Source organism: Ranitomeya variabilis, chromosome 6, assembly GCF_051348905.1.
Source record: "Ranitomeya variabilis isolate aRanVar5 chromosome 6, aRanVar5.hap1, whole genome shotgun sequence".
Classification (NCBI taxonomy): Eukaryota; Metazoa; Chordata; class Amphibia; order Anura; family Dendrobatidae; genus Ranitomeya; species Ranitomeya variabilis.
The window spans coordinates 545,584,155-545,597,422 of NC_135237.1; the positions used below are offsets into that span (position 1 = coordinate 545,584,155).

Below are 13,268 nucleotides of genomic sequence, written 5' to 3' on the forward strand. Positions count from 1 at the left end.
TATGTACAAGAATATAACTACTATAATACTGCTCCTATATACAGGAATATAACTACTATAATACTACCCCTATGTACAAGAATATAACTACTATAATACTGCCCCTATGCACAAGAATATAACTGCTATAATACTGCCCCTATATACAAGAATATAACTACTATAATACTGCCCCTATGTACAAGAATATAACTACTATAATACTGCTCCTATGTACAATAATATAACAACTATACTACTGCTCCTATGTACAAGAATATAACTACTATAATACTGCCCCTATGCACAAGAATATAACTGCTATAATACTGCCCCTAAGTACAAGAATATAACTACTATAATACTTCCCCTATGTACAAGAATATAACTACTATAATACTGCCCCTATGTACAAGAATATAACTACTATAATACTGCACCTATGTACAAGAATATAACTACTATAATACTGCTCCTATGTACAAGAATATAACTACTGTAATACTGCCCCTATGTACAAGAATATAACTACTATAATACTGCCCCTATGTACAAGAATATAACTACTATAATATTGCCCCTATGTACAAGAATATAACTACTATAATGCTGCCCCCTATGTACAAGAATTTAACTACTATAATACTGCTCCTATGTACAAGAATATAATTACTGTGTTATTAACTTTGTGGCCATAATTTTGGAGCATTAATTAAGAGCTGGTTTAGGAATTCTAGGATTTGAGATTCCTAATTTAGAGCCTCGGTAACCCATTGAGCATGGAAATATCTCCTGGACTCTAGGTCGTGAGAATGACCATCCATAGGCCCTGGACCCTACTGACCTCTGGGAAACTTTACAAAGACACACTTGTTGGGTTCCTGTATCCCTGTGTGAACTGTGGATGTAGCAGAGGTGAATTTATCATTCAGCTTTTAGGGCCTGAATGGTAATAAGATGTGGACTCTCATGTGCCGAGTGACCATCTCAGATTTGCGGCATCCGAGAGATACTGAGTTTGCAGCTGGGAATTGACCCTTTTCCCAAGTCCGGTGTGACTTGTCCTCATTCTGTCCTCGGCCGAGTATCTGTGTATAAAATCTTCCATCGCCGTTCTCATGAAAATGACATTCCCTCTCGTCTATCGGAGGCAGCGCCTCAGTCCTAACTGCAATTTATCCCTCAAGTCTCAGACTTCTTTCCATATATAGTCTTTTCCCGAACATCTTCTCTTATTTATTGCAGCTTTACGTTGGATGTATGCCCTTAAGAAAAACATCCGACACCGCCAGAGGCCAAACTGTTCTTAACCCAGTGACAGAGGATGTTGTCCTGATGGGTGCACTCGGGAATCTGAATGTGCAAATATATATAGAACTGTCCTCGGTGGGAAGCCGCTGCTGCGCTCACAAATCTCTTGTCACTAATTAACACAGATGCAACATTTTTACCTTTATAGTCACCTTTTTATGGTTCTATCTGTTCCTGGGAAAGCTGGGTTACGATCATGTTTGTTATTCAGGAGTATTATGTGGCGACATTGTGCAAATTTCGAACTGGAGAGTGGCCATGAAAATAAATGGAGAAGACTGCGCATGCGCGGCCACCTCTTCTTTCCGTAAAATAGACAATGGGAGCCACCTAGGTTGCAACGGTCGAACCTGCATCTCTTTAGGGCATGTCGCTTGTTAGGAATGGAAAACTCCTATAGAAATGTAACTAGATGGCGCCGCATGCGCGACCTCCTCTTTGTTCCCAAAAAATACAAGTACATTTTACACGTTGGATGGAGCGGTGGGACGGCATCTCCCTTCAGAATAGGGCACTGTTGAACGCAGCTAGAGACAAAGAGCAGCCCTAAAAAAATGGAGCTTGCTGGGCATGCGCGGCCACCTCTTTGTTCCTAAAAACACTAAATGAAGCCCCGTTCTAGATCGAGGTTTCTTCGGTGGAGCCCACATCTATCTGAATAAATCATGACTAAGACCTGATGGTCGAAACGCGTCGGCGTTGACCACCTGGGACCCCCATCTCTTCTCTGCAAATGTTTGCATTTTAAAATGTTTCCAATAAATTGACTTTTTAGAAGATCCATGTTGGAGATTATTTTTCCTCTTTCATTGCTGGCTCTGGACTACGACCTTGACCAAGTCTCCTTGCGTGGACATTATTGCACTGCTGAGGGATCATTAAGCTGACTTATTTTCTCCTCCTTTTTTCCTTTTTCCCTATTTTTGTATCTGAATAAATGGGACCTTCTTGCGAACTTATGGAAATGGAGAACTGCCATAGAAATTAATGGAGAAGGCTGCGCATGCGCGGCCACCTCTTTGTTCCTAAAAAGACTAAATGAAGCCCCGTTCTAGATGGAGGTTTCATCGGTGGAGCCCACATCTATCTGAAGAAATGGGACCTTCTTGCGAACTTATGGAAATGGAGAACTGCCATAGAAATGAATGGCGATGGCTGCGCATGCGCGGCCACCTCTTTGTTCCTAAAAAGACTAAATGAAGCCCCGTTCTAGATGGAGGTTTCATCGGTGGAGCCCACATCTATCTGAAGAAATGGGACCTTCTTGCCAACTTATGGAAATGGAGAACTGCCATAGAAATGAATGGCGATGGCTGCGCATGCGCGGCCACCTCTTTGTTCCTAAAAACACTAAATGAAGACCCGTTCTAGATGGAGGTTTCATCGGTGGAGCCCACATCTATCTGAAGAAATGGGACCTTCTTGCGAACTTATGGAAATGGAGAACTGCAATACAAATTAATGGGGATGGCTGTGCATGCGCGACCTCCTTTTCATTCTCAAAATCACGCAATGTAACCCTATTTCAGATGTAGGTTGCAGCAGTGGGACCGCATCTCCCTTGAGATCATGGCCTTGTTGACCGCTGTTAGGGATGGAGACCAGCAGTAGAAAATAATGGAGGTTGCTTTGCGTGCTCGGCCACCTTTTTATTCCTAAAACACAAACTGCAACCGGTTTCAGCAGTGGGACCTACGTCTCTCTAGAAGAATGGGGTCCCTTTACGGGCGTACCGGAATGGAGAAATCCCATAGAAATTACGGAGATGGCGGCGCATGCGCGGCATCCTCTTCGTTGCAGAAAAAGGCCCCACTGCTACTGATGAAAAGCAGCCATAAGAATCGAATGAGACTGCTTCTTCATTCCTAAAAACACAAAATGGAGCCCGTTCTAGATGTAGGTGGTGCTCGCATCGCTCTGGAACAATGGGGTCCCTTTATGAACTTACAGGAATGAACAACTCCCATAGAAATGCAAGGAAATGTAAGGAGATGGCTGCGCATGCGCAGCATCCTCTTCATAGTAGAAAGAAACCCTACTACTCACTACTAGTGATAAAGAACGGCCATAGAAATGTATGGAGACTGCTGAACGAAATGGAGCCCCGTTCTAGGTGGAGGTTTCGTAACCCCATATCTGTTGACAATGGGATGCCAAAGCCGTTGAGTTCGGTTTGGAATGGAGAACTCCCTTAGAAATGAATGGAGACGATGGCGCATGTGCAGCTTCTTCATCATTCTCAAAAAAGCTAATGGGGCCCAAATCTTGAGATATAGGTTGGTTACAGCGGTGGGACCCCATCTGTCAGGCATTTACGGTATATCCTACAGATATGGCAGAAATCTCAGGTCGACACGCAGATTTCTGCCACAGATTTGTCGTTGACATGAAGCCGATCGGCACTTACATTACTACTGTTACTTGGAGCTTCTCCACCTATAACTCCGCTCTGCAGCATTTTCTTCTGTTGATGGGCAGATCTTGTACATCCTGTTACAATGTGCACCCACATTTGTGTGTTTGTGACAAACCCTGATAACATATCTAAACTTTAAAAAAAAAAAAAATATATAATAGGGCCATTACTTGCCATTTTTATACAGCTTATCATCATTTTAGTTCATATAATGCCGCCATATAGTATCAGGATAATACTGCCGTGTTCAACCCACATAAAACCATGCAGTACCAAAAGAGTGTGAACAATGTCACACCTTAAAAGCCAAGATAAAACTGCCATGTAGTTCTTACATAGGGTAATATTCCCATGTACAGTAGCTCTGTCATAATCGTGCTATTAAATAATACCGCCATTCACAGCTAAATATAAAAGAATGATTCTAGTTTGCTCTTGGGGAATCAGTCTTCCTTCTTTTAAGTAAATTGCCCAGTTTACCTTCCATTATCTATACTATCATCTAGTTCTTATATAATGCTTCTATACACTGTATCTCGGCCATAATCCTGCTATTGAGGTCATAAATAATACCGCCATCTCTAGCAAAATATTTAGGATGAGAGGGATGTACTGGGGGCGGGAGGGCGCTGGCTTATGAAATATCTGGTAACGGAGAAGGATGTACTGGGGGTGGGAGGGGGCTGGCTGATGAAATATCTGGTAACAGAAGGATTTACTGGGGGTGGGAAGGGGCTGGCTGAAATATCTGGTAACGGAGAAGGATGTACTGGGGGAGGGGTCTGGCTGATGAAATATCTAGTTGCTTAGAGGGATGTACTGGGGCGGGAGAGGGCTGGCTGATGAATATCTGGTAATGGAGAGGGATGTAATGGGGGGCAGGAAGGGGCTGGCTGATGAAATATCTGGTAACTGAGAAGGATGTACTGGAGGTGGGAAGGGGCTGGCTGAAATATCTGGCAACGGAGAAGGATGTACTGGGGGAGGGAGGGGGCTGGCTGATTAAATATCTTGTTACGGAGAGGGATGTACTGGGGTGGGAGGGGGCTGGCTGATTAAATATCTTGTTTCAGAGAAGGATGTACTGGGGGTGGGAGGGGGCTGGCTGATGAAATGTGGAGAGGGATGTACTGGGGTGGGAGGGAGCTGGCTGATGAAATGTCTAGTTACAGCGAGGGATGTACTGGGAGTGGGAGGGGGCTGGCTGATGAAATATCTAGTTACGGAGAGGGATGTACTGGGGTCGGGAGAGGGCTGACTGATTAAATATCTAGTTATGGGGAGGGATGTACTGGGACGGGAGGGAGCTGGCTGATGAAATATCTGGTAACGGAGAGGGATGTACTGGGGGCAGGAGGGGGCTGACTGATGAAATATTTGGTAACAGAGGGATGTACTGGGGGCAGGAGGGGGCTGACTGATGAAATATTTGGTAACAGAGGGATGTACTGGGGGCGGGAGGGGGCTGGCTGATGAAATGTCTGGTAACAGAGAGGGATGTACTGGGGGGCAAGAGGGGGCTGGCTGATGAAATGTCTGGTAACGTAGAGGGATGTACTGGGGGGGGGGCTGATGAAATGTCTGTACTGGGGCTGGGAGGGGGCTGGCTGCTCACCAGAGGCGTCTTGGCTTCTCATCTACACATGGATTAAAGCTGACTTTTGCTTTTTTTTTGCCAAGAGCTCAGGGCTAATTAACATGTTACTGCTTTGTACAACTGTGTCAAATGACAGGATTAGCGCCCGCCGATGTAGCTGAGCTGAATTTATCTCTTTGTAGTTACAATATTGACTCTTTGTTTGGTTCATTGACTATTGTGACATGACAAACCCAGCTCTGCGACACCACTGCAGCTCAGCTCTGCTTCCTCCATATTCCTAATTATATGGCTGATATACAATAAGTGGCAATGAATGGTAATGTCTGGGAAATCAAAGCTAACCGCCGCACACAGCAGAAATTTAAAGTGGCAGTGCAGTATGTTGGGAGGTCTATACACAGGCCATGGAAGTCTGTAGTGGGAATCCCCCTTTAATGGCTTTTTCTGTCTTTCTATGAAAGGGAACTTCCTGGGATTTTATAACTTTCAATATCTCTGCTTGCTTAATGGAGCTTTGAATATATATCCATTAAGGTGCACTGTCAAAATCTCTTAACGGGACACCACTTACAACGCCTTACTTTCTGTGCTGATGAATGCAGCATATTGTTCTCTATCGGTCGTTTAACCCCTTTACGACCCTAGATGTATGGATACGTCCTAGGTCGCCCCCCCCCCTCCTCCCTTTGATGCAGGCTCTGACGCCGAGCCCGCATCTTTTCAGGCACATGATCATGATCAGATCAGCGGTGATCTGCCCCTAACAGCCGTGGGTGGAATCGTGATCCACCCTTGGCTGTTAACATGTTAAATGCCACTATCAATCTCTGACAGCGGCATTTACCTTGCGCTTACCAGAAACATGTCGCTAGCCCTGCTCACATGAACCTAAGGTCGTGAAGGGGTAAAAGGTTTGGCTGAAGAGTTAATCAATAAAGGTCTAGAATCCGACTTTATCGCACGTTTGTCCATTTGTGATAACCGTTATATACATTTATGTGCGACTGGCTCTTTAAGAAAATGATGTAAAACTAAATTTGGCAGAGGGGGTGGAGCCTGACCCAAATTTCCCAGCTGATGCTCTGACTGGCTGGGTCATGCCCCGCCCCTCTGACCTCACACTAGGTAGATCAGTATCATAGGTTCTCATCATTCTCTTAAAGGGCCGGTAAACTTAAAAAGTCAGAGAGCTTTTCCTTAACCCTTTATGGTCCGGACGGTACCCTCATCCTCTATAGATATTGTGCCTCTCCCCAGAATTCCTCCAATCAGCTGCTGATTATTTCTGTTTTTTTTTTTCAGGGCTACATTGTGACCACCTCTCCCCCAGTGGCATTTGTGGACTCTGTCCGTGGATTTACAATCATTGACGTCCGTGGATGGCCGTGTTCCTGGAGGAGGCTGGATTCTTGGCTCCGAGTTCTGAGGATATGTTTGGAGCCAGTATCTTCATTCATCGCTCCCTCCCATCGTGGATGAATAGGATTGGAATCCGGGGAACGTTCTCCGGAGTAACCGCATTCACTCATCCGGAAAATATTTTTTTTTCCTTTGCCGTATTCATAAATTGATGGATATTTCAGGACCGACGTGTCTTGTATCACCGGCCACGCGGAGGTACAGCGGGGACACATCAGTGACAGGTATCGTCTCCACGGCAACAGCGGACAACAATGGGTCAACTGTGACAATGTATCAGGATTTACAGTTACTAAGTGACAGTGTGTCAGATTAACCCCCCAGTGACCAAAGTGCAAATGTTCTGTCCCCCCATCCTCCTATTCAGAATGATGCACGCTCACCATGTATACAGACACCCACACGTGCACGCTCACTATATATACAGACACCCACACGTGCACGCTCACTATATACAGACACCCACACGTGCACGCTCACTATATATACAGACACCCACACGTGCACGCTCACCATGTATACAGACACCCACACGTGCACGCTCACTATATATACAGAAACCTACACGTGCACGCTCACTATATATACAGAAACCTACACGTGCACGCTCACTATGTATACAGACACCCACACGTGCACGCTCACTATGTACAGACACCCTCACGTGCATGCTCACTATATACAGACACCCACACGTGCACGCTCACTATGTATACAGACACCTACACGTGCACGCTCACCATGTATACAGACACCCACACGTGCACGCTCACTATATATACAGAAACCTACACGTGCACGCTCACTATATATACAGAAACCTACACGTGCACGCTCACTATGTATACAGACACCCACACGTGCACGCTCACTATGTACAGACACCCTCACGTGCATGCTCACTATATACAGACACCCACACGTGCACGCTCACTATGTATACAGACACCTACACGTGCACGCTCACCATGTATACAGACACCTACACGTGCACGCTCACCATGTATACAGAAACCTACACGTGCACGCTCACTATATATACAGACATCTACACGTGCACGCTCACTATATATACAGACACCCACACGTGCACGCTCACTATATACAGATAGCTATACATGCACAATCCTTATATACTGTATACAGTCACCTACATTTACTCTCACTATATATACATAGACGCATGCAATACACAGGTGCTTCTCACAAAATTAGAATATCATCAAAAAGTTAATTTATTTCAGTTCTTCAATACAAAAAGTGAATCTCATATATTCTATAGAGTCATTACACTAGATAGATAGAGTGATCTATTTCTGGTGTTAGTTCTGTTAATGCTGAGAAACCCAAAAAGTAAGAAAACCCAAAAGTCATTATCTCAGTAAATTAGAATAATTAACAAGAAACACCTACAAAGGCTTCCTAAGCGTTTATAAAGGTCCCTTAGTCTGTTTCAGTAGCTCCACAATCATAATTTTCGGCTTAAAGGACTTATCCCAATCTCTATGTTTTGTTGGAGAATATGGAGTTAATGATGAGACCCCCCCTCTTCCATCCGTCCTTTTTCATTTTTCACTCTCTGGAGGATCATTGCTGATGATGATACATTAATTAGATCTTTTGATTTCCTCTGCTGCCCCTAGTGGTTGTTTTGGCTTTTACAGCTTCTTTTGGATCAACTATATGCAAGAATAGGTTTAACTTGCAACATTTTGTACCAGGTTATACCAAGGCTCCCTTTTATCATCAGCTAGCGCAGGCCTGCACAACATACGGCCCGTGGTTTTTTTCTTTGCGGCCCGTGGATCTGTACCAGGGGACGTCGACTCTTTTATTTCCTATATTGAAATGTATTCACGAATACATTTCAACACTTGGGCACCAGGACTTGGGTATAGGAGCGCTAGTAAGTCCCGCCTCTGACGTGCAGCAGCGTGATGAGGTCAGCACACTTTTGGTTCTAGTCATGTATTAATGTACTAATGGTGGTTCTGGTGATGTATTAATGTACTGATGGCGGTTCTGGTGATGTATTCATGTACTGAAGGTGGTTCTGGTGATGTATTAATGTCCTGGTGATGTATCCATGTACTGATTATGGTTCTGGTCATGCGTTAATGTACTAATGGTGTTCTGGTGATGTATTTTTGTACTGACTGATTCTGGTGATGTATTCTTGTACTGATGATGGTTCTGGTCATGTATTAATGTACTAATGGTGGCTCTGATGATTTATTAATGTACCAATGGTGGTGATGGTTCTAGTAATGTATTAATGTACTAATGGTGGTTCTGGTGATGTATTAATGTACTGATGGTGGTTCTGGTGATGTATTAATGTACTGATGGTGGTTCTAGTGATGTATTTATGTAAGTTCATTTTAAATGTTTTTGCAGATCTTAGGATTGTTTCAGTATGGTGATGCTGCCCTTGGACCAAAAAATGTTGTGCACCCCTGAGCTAGTGTCATGGGGAATGTGATAAAGTAAAAGGGATTGTTTGTAGTGGGCAATAGCTGCATACCAATTTCTAAATTTGCAATGCAATAGATATTGTATGGGACATCCTTTTCTCTGGTGGCCTGGGCACTGTTTGGCAATTTTTTTTTTATTTTTTAGAATGGATGCATCACCCAATCTAAGGCCTAGCAAGCCCCCAACTATGACATATAAGAACCTGCAAGGACTTGGTGTGGTTCCTGTACGTGGCTACCTATCTCCTTCATTTCTTTTGTGGATGCTCCAAGTGATCAGTTCACCGTTCAGAATTTTTTTTTACATAAAGGTACAAAGGAAACTCCAAAATACTAAACTGCAAATTCATACTGATTTTTCTTTTTGGTTGCTCTGCCTTGGTCACGATTACAGGTGACCGTGGCTTCTTTATTAACGGAAAGTCAATCATTTCTGTTCTACCAGAATGAGACGAGTGAACGTTTCCGTTACTAGATCTTCGGTAAAATCGCTCCCTGCAGACAGGAATGAGAACGACTAATATCACAACTGTAGAGGCGCGGATTCATCTTTGTAGTTCTGTACAATCATTTTATGAAAAAGCAATCGGAACCGAACAACTGTGCCGCGTCGAAGCGAAACCGGGGGCTTGGTGGGAAGAAGTTTGCGGGATGTCTGCGCCCTTTCCGCAGTAAAACTGTAATGTTTGCACAGATATATGAGCTACAGAAGACCTAAAACATCTAAAACTCATCTAGAAAAAAATGTAATTTAAAAAAATGAATAAAATGACATCAATGGACAAATACAAGATACTGTATATGTGAACTGTGCAGTCACTCTGGCGGGGGGAACCACTGATCTTAATCTTTGGGCGCATGGACCTTCCCTAATTTTTGGATTGAGAAGTGTTATTTCGATATTATATACCGTTCCGTAATACATAAAAGAGGCACAGAAACATAAAGAATATTAGAAAGTTCTAAAATACCTCAATTATACAGTAAGAATATGTTCACATGCTGCGTTTTTGTGTTTTTTATTTTGCCCTAAAAATGCACGTCTTCGCAGTAAAAAAAAAAGTTGCTTACTATAAATGTGTTATTGATGCATTTTTACTTGCGGGGTTTTTTGGGGGGTGAAAAATGCAAAAAGAATTGACAAGCCATGGTTTTAAAAAAAAAACGGATTGCAGCTAAAAAAGACACAAGGAAAAAAACACACCTTGTGAATGAAACTTTAGAAATTTGGGTCACTTTGCTGATAATATAAAGTGCTGTGTTTTTTTTTAATGATTGAATAAACGCTGCAAAACGCAATGTGTGAACATACCCTTATTCTTCTAAAGCTGGAAAAATTCCTTGGCTCATGTCCTTCTTCTTTGAATTTAGTTAGGCTAAAGAGGTCACTTGCCGTATCTATGTATTGTTCACCTGGTGTAAACGCCGCTGTTCTCCGGAATCCGGCGATGTTTTTCTTTTGTTCCTGCTCCTCTCCGTTCCTGAGATATGGCCTCCTCTTCCTTTACTATATATCTAGTCATTTAGCCAACAGGGTGTAGTTCTCTAGATTTTGTCCACAGGCCACTCCCACTTGATTAAATGACTAGATTTATATGCAGGAAAGAGGAGGCCGTATCTCAGGAACGGAGAGGAGCAGGAACAAAAGAAAAGCATCGCCGGATTCAGGAGAACGGCGGCATTTACACCAGATAAAAATATTACATATTTAAGCTGATGGGTCACCTTTAAAACATCAATTGATGTCCTCATGTTATATAAACCATTATACTTGGGCATATTTGATATGTTATACAGTAAATGGCAGCAAGAGACACAGCTTTACTGATGCGTTTTTTGCACTGATGTCTGTACCTTTAAGAAGAGCAAAGTAACAATGTAGCAGTACGTATGTTTTCTATAATGTTTACATAGCAGCTCTGCTTGGTACAAAAGAACAATGCAACAAACATACACAAAAAGGCAAATACAGGAAACCAAGCAGGCAGTGACACCAGAGGTCATGAAGCCATGGACCTGCCCTTCCCCTCTCAGCTGGTGTCACCTGCTCTGCACCCTCACCACACCCTTGTTGTGACACCCAGGACACCTTCTGTATAGAAGGACCAGGCAATGTCCTATCTGCTGAATTTCTAGGTACATTACTTTATACTGAAGCACAAATAATAAGGGATCTATGCAAACTTGGCCGAACGCCTAAATGAAACCTCCTAAATGAACAATATACAAAGTGGTTCCCTTTTTATGCAATTAGGTTAGGAAACTATGTTCCTTTCCTTAAACTTTGATCATGTCCCTTAGTTCACATTTTCCGTTCCAAAGCCAACCTCCTACAAGAAGTATCTCATTAGTCACAAAATGTTCCGCGTAAATGACTTATCACTGTGTACATTCTCCTTTTTTGACTATATTAAAAGGTTCATGTAGACTCTCAACTGGAAGATCTACGTAAATCACCAGCTGTAAAGTTCATGTGGACCCTGCGTGGGAAGGTCCATGTAGATCCTTAACTGGAAGATCTGCATACACCCTTAGCTAGAATATCCACACAGAGCCTTTGTTTGATAGGTTCAAGTCGACCCTTAGCTGGAAGGTCCATGTAGATCCTCATATGGAAGCCTTACATGTAAATTTAGCTGTAATATCCATGTAGAGCCTTTGTTTGGAAGGTCCATGTCGACCCTTACATGGAAGGTCCATGCAATTCCTCATCTGGAAGATCAACAAATACCTTTAGCTGGAATATCTATTAGAGTCTTTGTTTGGAAGTTAATTGTCGTCTCTTAGCTGGATGGTCCATGTAGATCCCCATCTGGAAGACCACCATAGACTTTTGATTGTAAGATCCAGGTAAACCCATAACTGAGATATCTGTGAAGATCCTCAACTGAAAAACTGATGTAGACCTTCAGCAGGACAGTCCTTGTTGATACTTAGCTGGAAGGTCCATGTCAACTCTTAGCTGGAAGCTTCATGTAGATCCTCAACGGGAAGATTGTTGTAGAACCTCAACTGCATGTTCAATAAAGAAATTTAGCTGGAAGATCCATATAGACCCTTAATTGGTAGAACCCTCAACTCAAAGATTTCCTGCACACTCATAATCTGCTACCACCTTTTTGTAAGCTGAACCATCTTAATGGAGAAACTATTGGATCTTCTTTAAGATGAGCAATTAAAATGTTGTTTAAAATGATCTTCTGTAGGGACGGGCTTTTTGAAGAAACTTGAAGCCGCAATGAACATTTTACAAATCAATTCACTTTTCTCTAGGTGGCTGAGTTTTCTTTTGGAAGAATTTCGATGATGCCCTTTGAGTCACTTTGTTTCCCCTCATATTTCTATTGGAGAAAACACTAATCAACTAATCTTAATACTGTGAGAATGTACTTGGGTTGAACGGTTATTTTTTTGCTGATATTTTGTATTAGTGGAAGCTCTTTTTGATGACTTAATGTTTTTTCACCATTTATTAGGTTTATAAAAAGGTCAAGGTAGATCTTCAGATGTTGAGTACTGTAAAACCTGTTTTCGACTATCACCAACATTTTCAAAACCTCCTAGATGACCAAATTGATATGCAGAACATAAGGGAATGCAAAAAGTCAGGACTAGATGAGGGGTAGTCTTAAGAAGGTCTTTTTGAGTTGTTTTACTGTATGTAGAATATTTGGGAAATGAAAATATGTTGCAGAAACATCTGGTGTAGGATCAGAATTGGGTCCGAAGCTTATTACAAGGAAGTCATTCACTACTTTTGTCATGGCCTTACAAGGTCAAGTGAGCGGAGATTACTCTACTTGACACCATACTCTTCCTCCCTCAGGGACTATATAAAACAGTATTATGGTGGACAGATGGTATTTATGATGGCTTGGAATGAAAACCCTTGCTATGCTCTAAACACATCAACAAAGTTGGGATCTGATTGGAGTTGGTCATGGTCCATCCCAAAGTATCTTCGTTGGTCAATGATAATTTCAAGGACTTGAAGTAAGGCAAATAGTTCTGAAACAGTCATGCAGATCTATAATGGAAGTGCATAGAAATCAATAATAAATGAATCGTA

General features: G+C 42.5%; 2 long non-coding RNA genes across 2 annotated transcripts in view; one reads left to right on the plus strand and one right to left on the minus strand.

Annotated features, from left to right (window-relative positions):
* The window catches only part of LOC143783045 (uncharacterized), a 176,850-nt gene that overhangs the window by 125,217 nt on the left and 38,365 nt on the right, over positions 1-13,268 (plus strand). Inside the window, exon 3 of the long non-coding RNA XR_013217087.1 lies at positions 6,609-6,949. This is a non-coding gene — a long non-coding RNA (uncharacterized LOC143783045). The remainder of the gene's footprint in view (positions 1-6,608; positions 6,950-13,268) is intronic.
* LOC143783046 (uncharacterized) overlaps positions 1-13,268 on the minus strand; it is a 211,818-nt gene that overhangs the window by 66,008 nt on the left and 132,542 nt on the right. The window lies entirely within an intron of this gene.